At 42.7% G+C, this 14,272-nt stretch overlaps 1 protein-coding gene across 24 annotated transcripts in view; it reads right to left on the bottom strand.

The window, feature by feature from the left end:
• LDLRAD4 (low density lipoprotein receptor class A domain containing 4) overlaps positions 1-14,272 on the bottom strand; it is a 434,307-nt gene that overhangs the window by 104,050 nt on the left and 315,985 nt on the right. The window contains exon 1 of one of the 24 annotated variants that reach the window (XM_064577960.1): positions 1,056-2,178. The exons of the other annotated variants lie outside the window; for them this stretch is intronic. The gene's annotated coding sequence lies outside the window, so the exon portion shown is untranslated. Of the gene's footprint in view, positions 1-1,055; positions 2,179-14,272 lie in introns of those variants that run through there. 24 annotated transcript variants of the gene reach the window in all.

Consider the following 14,272-nt stretch of genomic DNA (forward strand, 5'->3'; position numbering starts at 1 on the left):
ACTTACATATAACTAAAAGGAATGAGAACCCAGCAGGCCTGGCATCCCCTCCACTGAGGTAGCACTCTCGAAATTAAAATTCCCGAGGGGCCTCACCTGGGCCAGGCATTCCCTCATGCTGCTGCTTCCTCCTTTGACCTGTGTGTGTAAAGAAGCTGGGCAGAGCAAGCAATCAAATTCCAGACTAAACCATCTGAGGATGCTGCTAGAATATTTTTGTTATTGCTTTTTGTTTGTTTGTCTGTTTTCTAAAGATTTTATTTATTTATTTGACAGAGAGAGACAAAGCGAGAGAAGGAACACAAGCAGGGGGAGTGGGAGAGGGAGAAGCAGATTTCCCACTGAGCAGGGAGCCTGATACGGGGCACTGGATCCCAGGACCCTGGGATCATGACCTGAGCTGAAGGCAGACACTTAATGACTGAGCCACCCAGGCGCCCCTTTTGTTATTGTTTAAGAGAAATTCTAAAGCTTTCTAGCCCTCTTTCTTGAAATCTTCCCCATTCCAAAGTCATGTTCCTCCGAACTGTAAAGGAATATAAGCAAACCTCCTTATTTATTTGAGTTAAAAATGTAGGTAACATTCCTCTTTATAAGAAAGAAAGAGAAAGAAAGAAAGAAAGAGAGAAAGAAAGAAAGAAAGAAAGAAAGAAAGAAAGAAAGAGAAAGAAAGAAAGAGAAAGAAAGAAAGAAAGAAAGAAAGAAAGAAAGAAAGAAAGAAAGAAGAAAGAAAGAAAAAAGGAAGAAAGGAAGGGGGGGGAGGGAGGGAGAGAAGGCTTCTGTTTACAAGGTGATTTAACTATGGGTCCCATTAAAAATTTAACCAGCTTTCTGAAAATAAAATTTGATACATGTGGAGCATCACCAGAAGTCCAAATACCAAACATACCCAGACTGTGCAGTGAGCTAATTACCCTCTAATTTTAAAAAGTGTTGATACATTCATGTGGATGTTACACTAAAGAAAAAGAGAGAGGGTTATAGGAAAGTGCAGATAAGAACAGCCTTGAAATAATAATCTAAAATCCAAAGAAGGCAGCAAAATATAAACCTACCAGGAGTTTCAATGACAGAAATGAGAAGGATGTGGCTGGTTCTAACAATCCACAGGAAGGCAGCTTGAAGAGCCAAGAGACATACCTGAAGTTATCCCAGGGAACAGAAATATAAATAGGAAGGCAACAGCTTCATGGCCCATTCAAATTAAATGCACTTTAAAATTGCATTTTAAATTAGTGCATTTCATACAGTTTTCACAGCATCATTCCATTTTGCCCATTGTCAAAGGAGCTGTGCAGGTTTTGCAGACCCTTACAGTTCAGTGAAAGGCATATTACATTCAAGAGAGAAACTCAGAAGTCCCTTTATTTTCCAAAGTAGAACATTATTCACTTATTGAGGTGAGTCATTAAACTCAATTCAAAAAAAGCCTACCCATCCATCCATCCATCCATCCATCCTTATAGCTATAGACATAGATATTTTTTAAAACCTTTATTATATAAATTCAGATATATGAAATACTGCTCTATGGTAAAGGTCAGGGCATTATCACTTCCAAAACATCAATGGTAATGGGCAACTGGGGTACCATTCATAAACTGAATTAATATTTAAATTAAACCCAGATATTTAAAACCAAATTCTTGCTAGGCATAGTGGAAAATGCTCTGGTTATGAAAGCTGAGATCATGGGCTAAAAGTAAATCCTTAATTCTGTTCCTACTTTCTTCACCATTAAGCCTTCTCTCCTTAAGATGCTCTCCAATCACAAGATCTACTAATTTCAGTGCTATTTTCTTTATCTTCCCTTTCTCACTCTTTCAAAGTAAGTAATGGGGAGTTAAACAGTCAAATGTTTGACAACAGTTGGGGACCAGAAATATATCAAAGTGAATGGATTATGAGTCTGAAAAATCAATTGCAGCAAAAAAAAATCTCTCTGTGCAGATTAATGTACACAAGTTAATTCTGATAGAAGCCCCTCTTGCTGTTGAACTTGAGCATATAAACTAGAACAATGAGTACTATGAGAAGCAAGGACACTATTTTGTTTACTGGCATATCCCTTAACCCTTGACACACAGTAGGTGCTCAGAAATATGATGAATTGGGGCACCTGGGTGACTCAGTTGGTTAAGCGTCAGCCTTCGGCTCAGGTCATGATCCCAGGACCCTGGGATTAAGCCCCACATCGGGCTCCTTGCTCGGCTTCTCCCTCTCCCTCTGCTGCTCCCCCTGCTTGTGCTCTCTCTCTCTCTGTCAAATAAATAAATAAAATCTTAAAAAAAAAGAAATATGATGAATTAATTAATGGGAAACAATGAATGATTAGCTGTTAGTAACCAAAACCAAGGTAAAAATCACAGCGCATCCTATTTATGACCAAGTGAGGCTCATTTTTATCTTGTTGAGTTCTTTTTTGCTTTCCAGCTAGCAGACTTGACATTGAGTCTCTGAGCTCCTGGCCAAGGGCTCCTTCTACTGTCCCTGACCAGGATGGGGTCCACTGGCCCCCAGAGCCTCTCTGGAACCCAGAGGACTAAGGGCCCAGAGCTGAGTATGCCATTATGTATTAGGAACACAAGGAGCAAAGAGGGCTTCTGCCCTAGGGGCTAGGAATTCAAAGTATTTTACAGGCACTACTGCTATTAAAATTATTATATAAATGAACATGTCTCTGTTCTGCCAGGTCTGATGATGGCTGAGTCTTCCCCATGTATATAAAAACCACAGACAAGGTGATAAACATCAAAAGATTAGGGATAAGATTAGCCTAGTTACCCAGGTCAACTGGTTGCCTGAATTGATATAATTCCTTGGACAAATGCCCTTATTCCAATCCATTGTCATCTGCCCATACCCTTTCATATTTTTTTTTTTTAAAGAAATAGAGGAAACAGAAGCTCTAATAGTGTCAATATTTCTTTTTTCCCAACTACAGTCTATGGGGTAGTAATTTGGCCCAACGTATTTAGAAATAAACTCAGATCACCAGATCATAGTAATTGAAAGACCTATTTTACAATCATCAATTTAATGTCACAATTAGTTCAGAGAGAATACTACAGCAGAAGTCCCAGTCTCAAATTTGAATTTACAGTAATGTATCTCCAAGAGGGAGGAATAACACAACCAAAAAGTCCGCTGCCTTGGTGCCCACCCCCACTCAAATCACTTTTTAATATTTGAATTAAAAAGTGCGAGCCCTCCCATCCCATGTAGTGTGGGAAGTTCACATCCTCCTCAAAATTTAACATCTCCAGGCAGTTACGTCCTCAGGATCTAATTTACTGCTTCCACTGAGATCTGCCCCCAGCCTGCTCCTGCCACAAGGTCCTTGTTCTTTATTCTCCAAAACAACACCACTGGAAGATAAGCTACTATACTATGACTAAGTTGGAGGCAACGCAGGGGGTCAGTGATAACATCACTGCTCCATATAATAAAGCATGAAGGTACTCCTGGCAACCAGCAGGGGAGACTTGATCAGTCACACCTCCTCCTCAATGCCAACCTCTGCATATGACCTCGGTCTCCCCACAAGTATCCATTCTCCATTTTCCCCACCTATTCTGAATTTCTCATACTATCTGATTGTCAGCACAACTCCAGATTGCTCTAAAAAGAACCAGCACTTTGTGTATTTTCAGACTATGGCCAGCGGTCAGAGGGAGTAGAAATTTTCACCTTTCATACTAAAGCCCATCAGAGTTCTAACCCAAACTGCAGACCTTTATTACTAGGTATTCTTCTTCCTCCTCCTAATTCAGACAATAGCCAGCCAGAATAACCTTCTTTCTTCCTACTACACAACCTTCCTCTGCTCTATTGTTATCATAAAGTGTGATTATTAAGCCGTAAGACTGATTCCACGAGTAGGATACTCACTCATCTGTCTCCATATGTACGGTCTTTGTGCTGAAGGAACATCAAACACGAGGCCAGATCCTGAATTGTAACTGGTGCCATCCCTTCCTAGACCCTTTACTGCCTCCAGGACTGGGTTGATTCTGAACCCAAGGCAGACCTTAGAGTTAAGAAATAGCAACATGGGGGTGTCTGGGTGGCTCAGTCTGTAAGCGACTGCCTTCAGCTCCGGTCATGATCTCAGGGTCCTGGGATCAAACCCCACATCGGGCCCCTGCTCTGCGGGAAGCCTGCTTCTCCCTCTCCCACTCCCCCTGCTTGTGTTCCCTCTCTCTGTGCGTCTCGATTTGTCAAACAAATAAATAAATAAAATCTTAAAAAAAAATAGCAACTTGTGGCTTTGTACAGTGCAGGAGCAGTGGATTGGTGGACCAGGCCTGAGGCAGCACAGTGTGGTTAGAAGATGAAATTAATGAGAACTGTTCTTTTAAGAGGTAGCCTAATTCTACTCCAAATCTAACTCTGAGCATGGGAGCTCCCTCAGAATGAATATTTACTGCCTGGGACCACCCCAGACCACAGGACTATAAATCTGTGCCACTCTCCAAATACTGTGCCCCAGCTAACATTTCTTACACCTGACTTCTTCCTCTCGACTCGACTATAAGCTTCTAGGGGGCAGGACTTACAGTTTTCTCTGGGGATCCACTCAGGGCTCTGTAGAGTCCCTGCACATTACACATATTACCAAACTAATCAAGAACCCATGTTTTTCACACCAAGGGAATAAGAGCTATAACTCAAGCCAGCACAGAGCCCATGGTACTTCATGCCACATGAGCCAGCAGACTTGGTCTGGTTTCCTCTCTCCTCTGGACCATGTGGAGATTACTCTTGGGTCAATTTGCTTGTACTGTAGATGTTGCTAGAAATGGCAAGAATATTTTTAGAATTGTGCTCGAAGGACACGTTGCCCAAGAACATCAAACATTGGTAGAATCATGATCTCCCCTATTGAGAAACATACTCAGTATTTCATAAACATGCTCATTAAATGGCTATGGAATCCAGTTAAAAAAAATTTTAGGTATGTATTTTAATCCAAAGACTGTTTTTCTTCTAGGAGAAAAAGAGAGGGAGATGTGTTTCTTCTTCTTGTTACTTTTATAGTCTATAGCTACATACATAGTACATTTCAACATAGTTGTATTGATTTTTATGGTTTTTTATTGCAGCAGCTTGATGACTCCACAAATTATCCTTCAAAGAATCTGGAGGAACATGGCTCAAATCACAGGTAGGGGCAAACTGCATTCTTTTGACCTAAATGTGAAATTTATGATCAGGTAATTTTTTCCCCTATAACCTGGACTCTAAGAACACACATTTGAGGATGACATTCACCCTAAACTATGATTTAGTCACCATGAGTTACCTGAGATGTTTCAAAATGGAAATCTTCCCACTAAAGGGCTAAGCATATCATTTTCGTGAAAGAAAACATTATTCAAGAATGGCAGTGCTTCAAATTGGACTCTCTCCCGCCTCAGTGGGATCGTGCCACAGCGTGCGTCTCTAACAAACAGTAACAACATAATGCAATAGGATGCAATTTGGGTGGACAACATTTGTGGATGAAATACAAGTTAGTCACAACAGCAAGCTGTCTTTTGTGCACATGCATATTCAAATGTCCTGCCCAGTATACAGAGAAAGGCTCTCTGTTGATGTGAAGATTAATTTTTCTTTCTTAGTGTTTTCCCACGGGACGGGCTGGCAGCTCACTTCTTGTTTCTTGGCTTGACCACTCCGAATATGAAGAAGATGCCTCACAAAGCAACTTGATAGAGTTAGGAGGAAAGATGGCGGAGGAGTAGGGGACCCTATTTCAACTGGTCCCCGGAATTGAGCTGGATAACTACCAGACCACTCTGAGCACCCATGAAACCGGCCTGAGATGTAAGAAGATCTGGGTCTCTACAAACAGAATATCGCAGGCGGTTGGTTGTGAGGTACGAAGCGGAGAGCCGTGATTCCGCGGGCAGGTATCGGAGGATGAACGGCAGCGGGAGGGTGCCTGGCGGTGGGGATCCTACACCAACGGTGAGTGACAGCCTTGTGCCCTGCGGATGGGCACAGACTCGCAGACTGGTAGCATCGGGGAAAGGACTCTAGGGCAGCCCACGGGGCGGAAACCCAGCATGGCGGGGTTGCGCCTGCAACTGCAGCCCCCAGGACGGAAACCCAGTGCACCGGGGTCGGGCCGGTGAACTGCAACCTCCGAGGTGGAAACCCCGAGCAGCGGAGTCACGCACACGCGAATTGGGAGCGGCTGGCGGTTTTAGAAGCACAAAGGGCAGGGACGTGCCCCGACCTGGAGGCAGGACTGGGAGCGCTGCGGAGGGGCGCACAACCCAGGACGCTGCAGTTTATAGCAGCACGGACAGAAACGGAGACGGTGTGGCCTGGAGAGCTCACTGAAGAACAGACTGAGGTCTCTCTGCTCTGAGGCAGAGGGTTGGAAACGGTCTCTTCTGCTCTGACTCGCGGAAGAGACACGGAAAGCCGCCAGGGAAAGGCGCCAGAGAACAAAAGCCCCAAAGACTGATTCCCACTGAGCCCATCCCCCGCCACAGGGGGCAGGGCAACTCCGCCCAAACAGGGTTGCCTGAGTAACAGCGCGGCAGGCCCCTCCCGCAGAAGACACGCTGGGAAAACAAGAGGCCAGCAACCTTAAGGTCCCAAGAAAACAGGTGCATCTTGCTTGGGTTCTGGTCAATAATTTGGACTCTAGGGGCGCCTGGGTGGCTCAGATGGTTAAGCGTCTGCCTTCAGCTTGGGTCATGATCCCAGGGTCCTGGGATCGAGCCCCACATGGGGCTCCTGGCTCAGCCGGGAGTCTGCTTCTCCCTCTCCCTCTGCCTCTCCCACTGCTCATGCTCTCTCTCTCTCTGTATCTCTGTGTCTCAAATGAATAAATAAAATCTTTAAAAAAAAATTAAAATAATAAATAAATAAAAATAATTTGGACTCTATACATTCCCTCAACCACCCCTGAACAGAATGACTAGGAGGAGGAACCCCCAAAATAGAAAAGACTCAGAGATCATGATTTATGCCAGATTTACAAATGGATGCAGATATAACCAAGATGTTGGAGATGGAATTCAAGCTAGCAATTTTGAAGACAATGGCTAAAATAGAGAAACCAATTAATGGCAACATAGAGTCTCTAAGGGCAGAAATGAAAGCTGAATTGGCAGAACTTAAAAATGCTATCAGTGAGATCCAAGCCAATCTAGATAATCTAACAGCTAGGGTAAGTAAGGCAGAAGAATGAAAAAGCGACCTGGAAGACAATATAATAGATAAAAAGGGAAAAGAGGAGGCCAGGCAAAAACAACTCAGAATCCATGAAAATAAAATCAGAGAAATAAGTGACAACATGAAGCGTTCCATTGTCAGAATAATTGGAATCCTGGGGGGAGTGGAGAGAGAGAGAGGACTAGAAGATGTATTTGAGCAAATCATAGCTGAGAACTTCCCTAATCTGGGGAATGAAACAAACATTCGAGTCATAGAGGCAGAGAGGACCCCTCCCAAGATCAAGGAAAACAGGCCAACACCCCGGCATGTAATAGTAAAACCTGCAAATCTTAGAACCAAGGAAACCATCTTAAGGGCAGTTAGGGGGAAGAGATTCCTTACCTACAGAGGGAGGAACATCAGAATAACGTCAGACCTATCCACAGAGACCTGGCAAGCCAGAAAGGCCTGGCAAGACATATTCAGGGTACTAAATGAGAAGAACATGCAGCCAAGAATACTTTATCTGGCAAGGCTGTCACTTAGAATGGATGGAGAGATGCCGAGCTTCCACAACCGGCAGAAACTGAAAGAATATGTGACCACTAAGACGGCCCTGCAAGAAATATTAAGGGGGGTTCTATAAAAGGAGAAAGACCCCAAGAGTGATCTACAACAGAAAGTTACAGGGACAATCTATAAAAACAACGTCTTCACAGGCAACATGATGACAATTAATTCATATCTTTCAATAATCACTCTCAACGTGAATGGCCAAAATGCTCCCATAAAATGGCACAGGGTTACAGATTGGATAAAAAGACAGGACCCATCCATATGCTGTCTACAAGAGACTCATTTTGAACCTAAAGATACATCCAGACTGAAACTGAAGGGATGGAGATCCATCTTCCATGCTAGCGGACCTCAAAAGAAAGCTGGGGTAGCAATTCTTATATCAGACAAATTAGATTTTGAACTAAAGTCTGTAGTTAGAGACATAGAAGGACACTATTATCATTCTTAAAGGGTCTATCCAACAAGAAGATCTAACAATTGTAAATATCTATGCCCCCAACATGGGAGCAGCCATCTACATAAGCCCACTGTTAACCAAAATAAAGAGTCATATTGATAACAATATGTTAATTGTAGGGGACCTCAATACTCCACTCTCAGCAATGGACAGATCATCTAAGCAGACAATCAACAAGGAAACAAGAGCTTTGAATGATACATTGGACCAGATGGACCTCATAGATATTTACAGAACATTCTACCCTAAAACAACAGAATACTCATTCTCGAGCGTGCATGGAACTTTCTCCAGAATAGACCACATACTGGGTCACAAATCAGGTCTCAACCGATACCAAAAGATTAAGATTATTCCCTGCATATTCTCAGAACCAAATGTTTTAAAACTGGAACTCAATCACAAGAAAAAATTTGGCAGAAATTCAAACACTTGGAAGCTAAAGACCACTCTGCTCAAGAATGTTTGGGTCAACTAGGAAATCAAAGAAGAACTTAAACAATTCATGGAAACCAATGAGAATGAAAACACATCGGTCCAAAACCTATGGGATACTGCAAAGGTGATCCTAAGGGGGAAATACATAGCCATCCAAGCCTCACTCAAAAAAATAGAAAAATCCCGAATTCACCAACTAACTCTACACCTTAAAGAACTAGAGAAAAAGCAACAAACGATGCCTAAGCCATGCATTAGAAGAGAAAGAATTAAAATTAGAGCAGAAATCAATGAATTAGAAACCAGAAACACAGTAGATCAGATCAATGAAACTAGAAGTTGGTTCTTTGAAAGAATTAATAAGATCGATAAACCACTGGCCAGACTTATCCAAAAGAAAAGAGAAAGGACCCAAATTAATAAAATTATGAATGAAAGGGGAGAGATCACGACTAACACCAAGGAAATAGAAACAATTATTAGAAATTATTATCAACAACTATATGCCAATAAACTGAGCAATTTGGATGAAATGGAGGCCTTCCTGGAAACCTATAAGCTGTCAAGACTGAAACAGGAAGAAATTGACAACCTGAATAGGCCAATAACCAGTAACGAGATTGAAGCAGTGATCAAAAACCTCCCAAAAAACAAGAGTCCAGGGCCTGACGGATTCCCTGGGGAATCCTACCAAACATTCAAAGAAGAAATAATACCTATTCTACTGAAGCTGTTTTAAAAAATAGAAACAGAAGGAAAACTTCCAAACTCATTCTATGAAGCCAGCATTACCTTAATCCCCAAACCAGGCAAAGACCCCATCAAAAAGGAGAATTTCAGACCGATATCCCTGATGAATACGGATTCCAAAATCCTCAACAAAATCCTAGCTAATAGGATCCAACAATACATTAAAAGGATCATCCACCACGACCAAGTGGGATTTATCCCCGGGATGCAAGGGTAGTTCAACATTTGCAAATCAATCAATGTGATAGAACACATTAATAAGAGGAGGGAGAAGAACCATATGGTCCTCTCAATTGATGCAGAAAAAGCATTTGACAAAATACAACATTCTTTCCTGATTAAAACTCTTCAGAGTATAGGGATAGAGGGAACATTCCTCAAGCTCATAAAATCCATCTATGAAAAACCCACAGCGAATATCATCCTCAATGGGGAAAGGCTGAGAGCCTTTCCCTTAAGATCAGGAACACATCAAGGATGCCCACTCTCGCCACTATTGTTCAACATAGTACTAGAAGTCCTAACAACAACAATCAGACAACAAAAAGAAACAAAAGGTATTCAAATTGGCAAAGAAGAAGTCAAACTCTCTCTTTTCACAGACGACATGATACTTTATGTGGAAAACCCAAAAGACTCCACCCTCAAATTACTAGAACTCATACAGCAATTCAGTAATGTGGCAGGATACAAAATCAGTGCACAGAAATCAGTTGCTTTCTTATACACTAACAATGCAACTGTAGAAAGAGAAATTAGAGAAAGGATTCCATTTACAATAGCACCAAAAACAGTAAGATATCTCGGAATAAAGCTAACCAAAGAGGTAAAGGATCTATACTCTAGGAACTACAGAACACTCATGAAAGAAATTGAAGACACAAAAAGATGGAAAAATATTCCATGCTCATGGATCAGAAGAACAAACATTGTTAAAATGTCTATGTTACCCAGAGCAATCTATACTTTCAATGCCATCCCGATCAAAATTCCAATGACATTTTTCAAAGTGCTGGAACAAACAATCCTAAAATTTGTATGGAATCAGAAAAGACCCCGAATTGCCAAGGAGATGTTGAAAAAGAAAAACAAAGCTGGGGGCATCACGTTGCCTGATTTCAAGCTATATTACAAAGCTGTGATCACCAAGACAGTATGGTACTGGCACAAAAACAGACATACAGACCAATGGAACAGAATAGAGAACCCAGATATGGACCCTCAACTCTATGGTCAAATAATCTTTGACAAAGCAGGAAAAAACACTCAATGGAAAAAAGACAGTCTCTTCGGGTGCCTGGGTGGCTCAGTTGGTTAAGCGACTGCCTTCAGCTCAGGTCATGATCCCAAGGTCCTGGGATTGAGTTCCGCATCGGGCTCCCTGCTCTGCAGGGAGCCTGCTTCTCCCTCTCCCACTCCCCCTGCTTGTGTTCCCTCTCTCGCTGTGTCTCTCTCTGTCAAATAAATAAAATCTTAAAAAAAAAAAAAAAGACAGTCTCTTCAATAAACGGTGCTGGGAAAATTGGATAGCCACATGCAGAAGAATGAAACTTGACCATTCTCTAACACCATTCACAAAGATAAACTCAAAGTGGATGAAAGACCTCAGTGTGAGACAGGAATCCATCAAAATCCTAGAGAACATAGGCAGTAACCTCTTTGACATCACCCACAGCAACTTCTTTCAAGATATATCTCCAAAAGCTAGTGAAACAAAAGCAAAAATGAACTTTTGGGACTTCATCAAGATAAAAAGCTTCTGCACAGCAAAGGAAAGAGTCAACAAAACAAAGAGGCAACCCACAGAATGGGAGAAGATATTTGCAAATGACACTACAGATAAAGGGCTGGTATCCAAGATCTATAAAGAACTTCTCAAACTCACACCCAAAAAACAAATAATCAAGTCAAAAAGTGGGCAGACGATATGAAAAGATACTTCTCTGAAGAAGACATACAAATGGCTAACAGACACATGAAAAAATGTTCATCATCATTAGCCATCAGGAAATTCAAATCAAAACCACATTGAGATACCACCTTACACCAGTTAGAATGGCAAAAATGGACAGGGAAAGAAACAACAAATGTTGGAGAGGTTGTGGAGAAAGGGGAACCCTCTTACACTGTTGGTGGGAATGCAAGTTGGTACAGCCACTTTGGAAAACAGTGTGGAGTTTCCTCAAAAATTTAAAAATAGACCTACCCTATGACCCAGCAATTGCACTCCTGGGTATTTACCCCAAAGACACAGATGTAGTGAAAAGAAGGGCCCTATGCACCCAATGTTCATAGCAGCAATGTCCGTAATAGACAAACTGTGGAAAGAGCCAAGATGCCCTTCAACAGATGAATGGATAAAGAAGATGTGGTCCATATATTACTCTGCCATCAGAAAGGATGAATACCCAACTTTTACATCAACATGGATGGGACTGGAGGAGATTATGCTAAGTGAAATAAGTCAAGCAGAGAAAGTCAATTATCATATGGTTTCACTTATTTGTGGAACATAAGGAATAGCATGGAGGACATTAGGAGAAGGAAGGGGAAAATGAAGGGTGGGAAATCGGAGGGAGAGATGAACCATGAGAGACTATGGACTCTGAGAAACAAACTGAGGGTTTTAGAGGGGAAGGGGGGTGGGGGGATGGGTTAACCCAGTGATGGGTATTAAGGAGGGCACATTCTGCATGGAGCACTGGGTGTTATATGAAAACAATGGATCGTGGATCACTACATCAAAAACTAATGATGTATTGTATGGTGACTAACATAACATAATAAAATTAAAAAAAAACAAAACAAAAAAAACCAAAGCAACTTGATAGATTCCATCATAAAAGCATGTATTATTTACTTGTGCCTCATGCCCTGAACTCTGCAGCAGCCCAGCTCCCTACAGGGCTTTCTAAAAGTCTCGCATTTGCTCCTGCAAAGCAGGCCTTTGAGGCCGCCAAAGTCTCCATATGCATTTTCTCATCTGCCACATGTGAATGACCTCCTTTTCAAAGGAGCCATGTTCCAGGTAGCTTGCAGGAATCACCACCCAGTTGTGTCATCAAAAGTCATCCTCAGAATGTCTTTCTGGGGTACCATACCATTTGGAACATGGGAGAATCAATGAGATATAAATGCCTTGAAGTCTCCCCCAGCACCTAGTTCTTCCTGAAAAGCCACCAGTGCCTTACACTGGGTCTCTGGCCCATGCCAGACAGCTGGAGAGCCGGCGCTGCCTAGCGAGGGGAAAGGTGGGGCAAGCCCCGGTGTGCTCAGAATCAGACAGTGCAGTCTTTGACCCAGTTCTTGCTATACATCCTTAATGTCGGTACTTTCCAAGCAAAGGTTTCAAGTAGCCAGTGCTACGCTGACTTCCCATCAGTTGACCTCAGCTGGGTCCTCTGTCTCTTTGGCCCTCCTGGAATCCAGAGCACTGCAAAAGCTAGAACTACAACCAAGGATCTAAACCTTGCTAATCAAAGTGTGGTCCATGGACCAGCAGCAGGCGCATCCATCTGGGAATCTGTTTAGAAAGGTAGAATCTCAGGCTTCACCCTGACCTCAAAATCAGAATCTGCATCTTCACAAAACCCCCTGGGGACTTGTGTATATTAAAGGTGGGGAAACACTGTTACACAAGGGCTGGATGGGTGCCCAAAGGGAGCCTCATGCTTTACTGCAGAATCTGATTCAACAACCAAAGCCAGTTCTGAGCAAACTATTCTTTTAAATATGCAATAAACTGGCTGTGTGACCTAGGGTGAGTTATGTTAACCTCTTTGAAAAAGATTTTTAAAAAGACATTAATAATAGTACCTGACTCATAGTGCTACTGTGAGGATTAAATTGGGTAATATAGGTAAAGAGTAGTTAGCTCAGCACCTGGCATGTAGATAACAGCTAACAAACACTGATTATTATGTGTTTGGGTTTTCACATATGTACTTTTAGACACAAGGTGGAAAAGAGCACTCCATCTCAGACATCTGTTACCAAGTTACTTCAGGAAAACCAAGGCAAATTGTCCAGGGAAGCACGTCAGGCAATGAAGTGAAAAGGCCAGAGGTAGAAGTTGCAGCTTTGAATAGAAAGAGGCCGTCACCAGGAACCTGGGAGGGTGGGTACCAGCTTACTGCACCACAAGAGCTAGCAGAGGGGAGAGGCAGCTGGTTGAGGATGTCAAACCACAATAAAGCAGAAAGCAAGCTGCAGGACACTGCTGCCAACTGAGCAGGGACAGGCTGTGCCGTAGGAGCGTGGGAGGCTGGGTGCTCCAGCCCCAGACCCAACTCTCTGCCTCAGTAAAGACCACTGGTGCCATCCCAGACTCAGGCAGGTCCCATGAGGTCTGTCCTGTTCATTAGAACCACCAGTCTAAACCAGGCAGGGCTGCTCACTATTCTACTCCCCTCACTTTGTGTCCTTGTGACTCTGCCTCTCTTTCTCTCCCCATCCCTTTCTTCTGCTTCTTCCACCACAGTCAAACATGCAGCCAGGTCACCACAAATTCCCTAGGAGGGGGTAGTGGCTAGAATAAGGTCAGAAACCAGAAAGACCACTGGGAGAGAGACTGAAGGCTGCAGAGTGGCTAATATTTGGTCAACTTGGAAGTAGGTCTTTGGGTGGGGTTGGGAGAAAGTGGGAAGAAGAATGGGGCTTTCTCAAAGCAGCATACTTCCTCAACATGCAGCCTAGTTCTGTGAGCAGCCCAACCTTCCAAAGGTAAGCTTGCAGGAGGCCACATGAACCCATGCTTCACATGGGGACAGCCTGCCTATATAAAAGGCATAGTATATGCCTCATTCAAGGACAAATTAATGTGCCAAATGACAACCCTGTTGGCAATATTAAGACATCTCCCATGCACTACTT

The sequence above is a fragment of the Mirounga angustirostris genome, unplaced genomic scaffold (assembly GCF_029215605.1).
Source record: "Mirounga angustirostris isolate CCGP_5_RB_7025 unplaced genomic scaffold, mMirAng1.0.hap1 SCAF_14, whole genome shotgun sequence".
In the NCBI taxonomy this organism is placed as follows: Eukaryota; Metazoa; Chordata; class Mammalia; order Carnivora; family Phocidae; genus Mirounga; species Mirounga angustirostris.